This window comes from Panthera leo, chromosome B4, assembly GCF_018350215.1.
Source record: "Panthera leo isolate Ple1 chromosome B4, P.leo_Ple1_pat1.1, whole genome shotgun sequence".
Taxonomy (NCBI): domain Eukaryota; kingdom Metazoa; phylum Chordata; class Mammalia; order Carnivora; family Felidae; genus Panthera; species Panthera leo.
Window position 1 is genome coordinate 2,480,516 of NC_056685.1, and position 8,216 is coordinate 2,488,731.

The 8,216-nt window shown below is 49.2% G+C and overlaps 1 long non-coding RNA gene across 1 annotated transcript; it reads right to left on the reverse strand.

Annotated features, from left to right (window-relative positions):
- Positions 1 to 1,208: 1,208 nt before the first annotated feature.
- On the reverse strand, positions 1,209 to 3,992 carry LOC122225485. The gene is made up of 3 exons (XR_006205203.1): positions 3,817 to 3,992; positions 3,384 to 3,564; positions 1,209 to 1,898 (listed from the first exon to the last, which is right to left on the reverse strand). It is a non-coding gene; the product is annotated as an uncharacterized LOC122225485 (long non-coding RNA).
- Between the last annotated feature and the right edge of the window lie 4,224 nt (positions 3,993 to 8,216).

An 8,216-nucleotide genomic window follows, 5' to 3' on the forward strand; every position in this document is an offset into this window, starting at 1 on the left:
AAAAATAAAAAAAAAAGATATGCCCATCATCAAAATATTCATCGGCATGAAGTGCTTATTTCCTATAACACCCTCTGTAATCAGGCCAAACACTTAATTGACATGTTTCTATTTCCACTTGAATAGGCTAAAAAGGGAATCCTACAGGATGCAGGCAAAGTTAGGTGATTAAAACTCTTATGAAAAGTTTAATTATCCAGAAGCAACCAAGCATCCCCACAGTAAAACATAGCAGAAAAATCATCCATAAAACACAGCAAATGATGAGTACGGCCTCAGAAAGCAAAAGACAGACAACAAGCGGAAATCCCGCTGTGGGTATAGAGACCTTCAGTTAGGAGTTAGGTCAAACTCACCTCTCTGTTCCTTTTCTTCTCCTCTCAGGTGTTTGTGGAGTTCAATTTGTAGAATACTGAGGGTTTGCAAGAGACAAAGCCGTGCGTTTACTTTGCATAGAATACCAATCCTGAACCTTGACTATAGAGGAGAGAAATTGGGGCAGATATTAAAAGTTCCAGGCAATGTTTACAGCAGTGCTTTCAACAATAGCCAAATCGTGGAAAGAGCCTAAATGTCCATCCACTGAGGAATGGATAAAGAAGATGTGGTTTATATGTAGAATGGAATACTACTTGGCAACGAGAAAGAATGAAATCTGGCCATTTACAGCAACGTGGATGGAACCAGAGGGTATTATGCTGAGTAAAATAAGTCAGCCAGAGAAGGACAGATATATGTTTTCACTCAAACCTAGAACTTGAGAAACTTAACAGAAGACCATGGGGGAGGGGAAGGGGAAAAATAGATACGAACAGAGTGGGAGGGAGGCAAACCAAAAAAGACTCTTAGCTACAGAGAACAAACTGAGGGTGGCTGGGGGTGGGGGAGAGGGGAAAGTGGGTGATGCGCAAGGAGGAGGGCATCTGTTGGGATGAGCACTGGCTGTTTTATGTGAGCAAAGGACCATGGGAATCTACCCAAAACCAAGAGCACACTGTGTACACTGAACGTTAGTTGACTTGACAATAAATTATATTTAAAAAGCGCCCCGTAGACTGATTGAGGACCCGCACGGCCTGCAGTCTTACAGGTGCACCCAGGGAGTCTCATTCTCATCCAGGGCAGGGAAACTCAGAGTTGGGCTAGGAGAAGGAATTCCCGGGGTCAGTGGCATGGAAAGTGGCAGTGGCCACAAAGCAGGTGAGCAATTCTGATTTCTGGGCTGTGTTCTCGCTTTCCAGAGGCCAGCACTGTGAGGCTGGGTGGCCACGGAGTGGCCGGTCATCTCTGTCAGCCCGGGGTCAGGGTGAGACAAGGTCTGCACTCACAACAGGTGGGCACGTACCTAGTGTTCGTATACCGTACATGCTCTATGTGCCTTATCTTCTAAAACACATTATTTGACTTCAACTATTCGGCTCCATTAGCCCCACCCACTTTTCTGCATTTATTTCTTGATTGTTTAAGGGCACAAAATAAACACAAAACCAGATGCTGTGACTCAAGTTTGCACTCGGAAAGTATGGTCACCGGTCCTGGACATCTTCTGGGAGTGAGGAGCAAAGGGCCGAGAAGAAATTTAGGGCGGTGCTGAGGGTACCACCTGAGGCAGACTGAAACTCCTCAGTGACACGAAAGCTCTCCTCCTTCTGTGTCACCATCCGGGGAGGCGATGATGAACATCCACCCGCTGAAAACACGCAAAATGAGGCCAGCCTGGCCTCTAGAAGCAACGGTAGTTTTTTGTAATTTGAGGTAGAGAAATCTGATGGGAAAACCCGCTCTGAAAAACCAAGAGCCTCCTGTCGGGAGAAAGCAGGCGCCTGGCACAGAAACCTCTACAGCGATGGGCCAGGCGGGCTTGCTCTGATCCTGAAGTCCAGCTTGTAGTTTGGGTGCTGAAAAGGAGAGGGACAATGGTCAGAGCCCCCAAAAGTGATTTTTAAAAATTTTATAAGTGTGTCTCCACTTCAGTCTTTTCTTCTCCCGCTTAGCGCCCTATGCCGCTGCTAGAGCCCATGGTGAGAGCAGCCCCTACCCGCCTTCAGGCGTACAGACAAGAGAGTGCGGCCCCACCACGCAGCGGCCAAAGCCACGGGCGGCATGGGTTAATTACAGACACGATGTTCTGGGACAGTGTTTGATAAATGGGAATACAATTCCCTGCAGTGGGCCAGCGGGCAGGACAGAAACACTCTGTGAAAGACAGCTGGGACATCTGGAAAGCATCTTAAATGCAGGACTGTTTGGAGGTGCCTGGGGAGCTCAGTCGGTTAAGCGTCCGACTTTGGTTCAGGTCATGATCCCATGGTTCACAGGTTCGAGCCCCGCGTCAGGCTCTGTGCTGATATCTCAGGGCCTGGAGCCTGCTTGGGATTCTGTGTCTCCCTCTCTCTCTGCCCCTCCCCCTGCTCGCACTCTGTCTCTCTCTCTCTCTCTCTCAAAAATAAAATAAACAGGGGCGCCTGGGTGGCGCAGTCGGTTAAGCGTCCGACTTCAGCCAGGTCACGATCTCGCGGTCCGTGAGTTCGAGCCCCGCGTCAGGCTCTGGGCCGATGGCTCGGAGCCTGGAGCCTGTTTCCGATTCTGTGTCTCCCTCTCTCTCTGCCCCTTCCCCGTTCATGCTCTGTCTCTCTCTGTCCCAAAAATAAATAAAAAACGTTGAAAAAAAAATTAAAAAAAAAAAATAAACATTAAAAATTAAAAACAAAATAAATATAGGACCATTTGTCCAGAGATCTGGAGATGTTTAATCTGGAGAAGAGTTCAGAGGCAAGACAGCTGCCTTCCAATATTTGCAGGTGCGTCGTTCAGAAGGACCGTATACACTCTAAGCAGTGCCACAATCATAGACCCGTAAAAACACAAGGCATTTTGACAACACCCTTTGAAACGACGTTTATGGAGAACTCTCCTGGAGGGGAGAGGACAGGTAGGACGACAGCTACAGCCGGGTCCTTCCCACTGCAAGGGCGCAATGGGACGTTGTCGTCAACATCGGCAGGATCTCGCGGACGGTGCACCCATCCTCTGAGCAACTTAGTCTTTCCATAGGTTTACAGCACGACTTTCCTGAACCGAGGAAGCTCCCGTCCCCAACGCTGCTTCACTGAGCAGCACTGGCCGACACTGGATGCCCAGTGGGACTTCTTCCTCCTTGTGTGTTAATCACATGACAAATGAGGCTGGATTTGCATTTGCACGGCGTCCTGTGATGTCAGCCTCCCGATCCACGGCAGGCCTCACTGCTATGAATTGCATTATCTCTAATGGCTCATCGGGTCTGAAGTTTAGTATTTGATCTTGTTTTATTATCTTTTCCAGCTACATTCTATACCTAATTTTTTCCCGAAATGAACATTATTGATTTACTTATTAAATACCGTCTGCGGACTGTGAATTTTTCACATGAGCAGTGTGATGAATCCTTTTTAGAAAACAATGACCGTCTGCAGCACGATGCCGGAAACGCTGGTCTCACGAGGAGACCGGGCTGGACTTGAACTACATCTGGAGTGTAAACACCGTCCTGGCCTCTCCCGGATTAAAGCTGACACGCTGATTCTATCTCCTCGAGAAAAAGAGTAATCAATAAGTGATTATATTCCTCAAGTAAATTGCATTTCGGGTTTTGTTCTGTCCAGGGCAGTTAAGCAGTGCTGGGCATTGCAGGTGAAATCTAAGGGCAGGCAAGGGACTGGCCGAGTTGTTTGTGGCAGAGCGGAGGCATCAGACCACCGCACAGCGAATGGAAGAATTACGTGTCTTTATGAAGCAGATGTTCCTTCCTAAAACATGCTTCTAGCTAGATCTCACCCTCCAAGGAATGCAAGGCCAAGACCTCCCAGCACTCTTCCTTCCTGCGTGGGACGGTCTCTCCCGATCTGGACGATCCCAGGGTCCCAGGATGTCCCCCAGACCTGCAGGGTCTCGTCTGAACGACCCTCGCCGGGTCGCACCAACCTCCTCTCTCCTCCTCAGCTGCTGGCATCCACTAGCAGCCGCTGTACCACGGACCTCCTTCAACACAATGGCTGCAACCATCACCACCTGCTTTTGTGAGTCACAAGACCTCGATGTCACGTGCTGCCTTGACCTCTGACCTCTTCCAGAAGATAGAAAAGTCGGGTTTCCTGCTTCATTTTAGAAAGGTGATAGAGCCTGATATTAATGCCTGGCAGAAGGGCATAAAGAACAAAACCACACACGTATTATTTCTGGTCTCACAGGCAGCTGCCCGCCCCCGAGGGGACTCTGAGAACCCAGGGGCTGTGCCACACAGGTGACCTGTGCTTCCAGCCCTGGTGGCTAGTTCACTCCCAGTGGGATTTGTATCTGCAGGATACAAATGTGTGTGTGTGTGTGTGTGTGTGTGTGTGTGTGTTTGTTTCCTCCAGTTAGAAACCCAGCTGAGATGCTACAATTCCCTCAGAAAGAACAGCAAATAGTCCAGAGGCTGACAACACAGACCGGGAAGGATTATTTGCAGCAAATCCGTACAGAAAGCACTAATAACAGAATATTTAAGGAGCTCCCATAAAACACAAGGAAAAGGGACAAAAAAAAAAAAAAAGAAAAGTAGTCGAAGGCTATCAAGAGGCAATTAGAAGAAATACAAATGGACAATAAGCGTGTGAAAGATGTTCGATCTCGCTAATACACAAGGGAATGTAAACTGAAACAAGGTCAGGGCCTTTGACGTATCATACTGTCAGAAACTCTAAAGGCCAATATATTATGGGAGAAAATAGCTACATGTTTTTGTGAAAGACAAGTTGACAATATCCACCAACATTTCGTAATTACATATCTTTACCAAGCAATTCTGTGTCGGTTGAACCTATCTGGTGGAAATGTGCTTCTATTCAAAAATGCATTTATTGCAGCATTTTTATAATAATCCAAAAAATTAGAAACCACGCAAGGTCGACCAGAGCTGGATAAAATGGCCCAATCCTCTGGTCTCAGTGCATTTATGGACTCGTATGTGAGTATCATCTACAAACAAAAATGAATAAACCCGAGGCAGCCCCAAGATTGGGGGGGGGGGGCATGGAAATCAGATGAGGTAAACCAGCATGGAGGAGACTGTATCTCGCCCTTGAAGAGGCAACAGGAAAGGGATTCCTACATGAGCAGTGGGTTGCCCTGGGTAGACAGGAGCTGGGCGGCTCTTCCAGATTCAGAAGGAGATCGAGAATCGGGGCTGAGATGCAGGGACATGGGCAGGTCTGGGGCCAGGAACCCCAGGAATTTCTCCACCTACTGTCGTCTGTCTCTGTTTTCCCAGTGAGTTAGGCGGGAAGGTTACCGGCTGGGAGTGGGGCTCCAGCTGAGGGCTGGGGGTCTGGAAGCGGGGAAGCGAATGGGGTCGGGAGATGGAGTGGGGAGGGGGCCACAGTCACCTGAGGCCAACACACATGATTTTAAGGAAGGATGTGAGCACAGGGCATGTCCCCCAGGGTCTTTAGCTGCAGGCTAGTCTGAGCCGAGTCCCGTCCAGATACGCAGGTGTTGGAGGTGAGGACACACACAAAGGTGCAAGTCTGGTGTCAGCCAGATAATGAAGGGAGCGAGATGTAGGGGTGGGGAAAGGCCTAGGAGCCAGCATCTGAGAAAGAGTGGGCAAGGAGGCAGAGAAGCAGAGGTCAGAGAGGAATGCTTGCCACTGGGTTTCGGAGGCCTTCCCTTTACTGGCCAGGGCGACTGAGGACCAAAGACAGAGGCTCAGGAGTGGGCAGGCCGGGTACTGGAGAAGTCTGCCCGGGAACTGAGCCAGGACCAGTGCTGAGGACAGGGACGGGAGCTGGGAGGGCAGGGGAGCACAGACTGAGGTCACAGGAGTGAAGCAGAGGCTTCTGGGGAGGGACGTGGCATACGAGTGGTCGGGGTCCAGTGGTGAGAGGGGTGGGAGAGAGAAAGTCTCGTGACGGGAGGAGAGATGTGTGCAGGGAACCCGGGGCTCAAACTGCCCCCCTGCAGCTGCTGCTGGCACCGGGGGCACAGTTTGTACAGTGCAGGTAGCACGACCGACCCCCTCTGTGATGTTCCAGCAGCACCGTGCAAACATCTGACCAGCGAATCTTCACCAAATACTCCTGATGCCTCTGACGCTGCAGCAAGAAGGGAACAGCAGTGTTGGGGAAGTGACAGAGGACAGGAGCAAGGCTGCAATGTTGCTGGAGGGGGTTTGAGCCCAAGGGGAGCTGCAGGGGGTGAGCAGGAGTGTGGTGCTGGGCCGCCATAACAGTGCCGGTGCCCTGACAGACGGCACACTACTCCTGGTAGCATCTGTGGGGGCCTTTCTGGGACAGATAGGCCTCTGAACCCATGGACTGAGCAGAGGAGATGGCCTTCCCCAGTGTGGGCTCCCCCACTCTGCTGAGGTCCCAAGCAGGACAAAAGGGGGAAGGAAAGGAGGATTCAGCCTCTCTGTCTGAGTGGGACATCCTTCTTCTCCTGACCCGAAGCCACAACCCATAGTTCTCAGACCTTTGGGCTCAGAATGGATTACACCCTGACTTTTCTGGGTCTCCAGTGTGTAGAGGGTAGACCAGGGACTTGTCCTCTTGCAGAACCATATGTACCAGTTTCTATCTACCTAACTATCCCTCCATCTACCCATCCATCTATCCATGCAACCATCTATCTATCTACCTGTCTATCCATATATTTATACATCCTTCCATCCATCCATCCATCCATCCATCCATCCATCCATGTAACCATCCATATATCCATCTATCTATCCATCAATACATCCACCCAGCTATCTATCTATCTATCTACCTATCCATATATTTATCCATCCATCCATCCACCCATCCATCCATCTATCCACACATCCACCCAACCATCCATGTAACCATCCATCTATCCATATATCTATCCATCTATCCATCCAACTATCTATCTATCTATCTACCTATCTATCCATATATTTATCCATCCAGCCAGCCAGCCAGCCAGCCAGCCAGCCATTTATCCATCCATCCACCCATGTAACCAACCATCTATCCATATATCTATCTATCTATCTATCTATCTACCTACCTACCTACCTATCCATATATTTATCCATCTATCCATCCATTTATCCATCCATCCACCCATGTAACCATCCATCTATCCATATATCCATCCATCTATCTATCTATCTATCTATCCATATATTTATACATACATACATACATACAAACATCCACCCATCCATCCATGTAACCATCCATCTATCCATATACCCATCCATCTATATCCATCCATCCAACTATCTATCTATCTATCTGTCTATCTATCTATCTATCTATCTATCCTGTTGGTCCTGTTTCTCTAGAGAACTCTGACTAACACAGGGACAACTAGGAGTCCTGAGCTCACTGTGGGACAGAAGACATGATATAATTGGCCTCGATGTCATCAGGGTGAGTGCTGGGTGTTACTGAGTCAATCCAGATTAGCCCAAGTGCAGAAAAATCTCCACAGAGGAAGGTGGCCCAGGCTGGGGGCGTGGACACAGTGGGGAGGGCATGTGTGCAGGTTTCAAGCAGACCCTTGGTGCCGCCCCCTGGTGACCCAGCCTCTCTGCCAAGTTTGTCTCTCCAGGGTGATCGGCTGTCATTCTCTTACTCATACCACCCGAGGCACCTAGCTCTTCCTCTGCCTGTAAAGCTTTTCTTCCCCAAGGCCACTCCTCACTGTCCTTGGAAATATCACACAGGTGGTGCGGCCCCTCCTTCCCTCATTCTTGGGACTGAGAAAACTTCACACACATCCCTATTAGCATTCTGAATAGTGATTTTGTAGTTAGGTGCTTTCTTTTTGTATTGACAGACTTTGAAGATGGGAGACGTGTTTAGGCACCGGCATACCTTGTGCCCAGCACATGACAGACATTCAACAAATGATAGGTGGGTGATGAGAGGAAGAAAAGGAGCCAATATCCATGGCCCCTAGATGAGAGAGAGAGCGAGAGAGAGAGGCAAAGAGACAGGGAGAGAGAGAGACAGGGAGAAAGATTGAGAGAGAGAGAGGGACAAAGAGACAGGGAGAAAGAGAGAGAGAGAGTCAGGGAGAGAGAGAGAGAGAGAGAGAGAGAGAGAGAGACAGGGAGAAAGAGAGAGAGACAAAGAGACAGGGAGAGAGAGAGACAGGGAGAAAGAGAGAGAGAGAGAGAAGGAAAAGAAGCAAGAGAGGGAAGAGGAAGGAAGGAAGGAAGG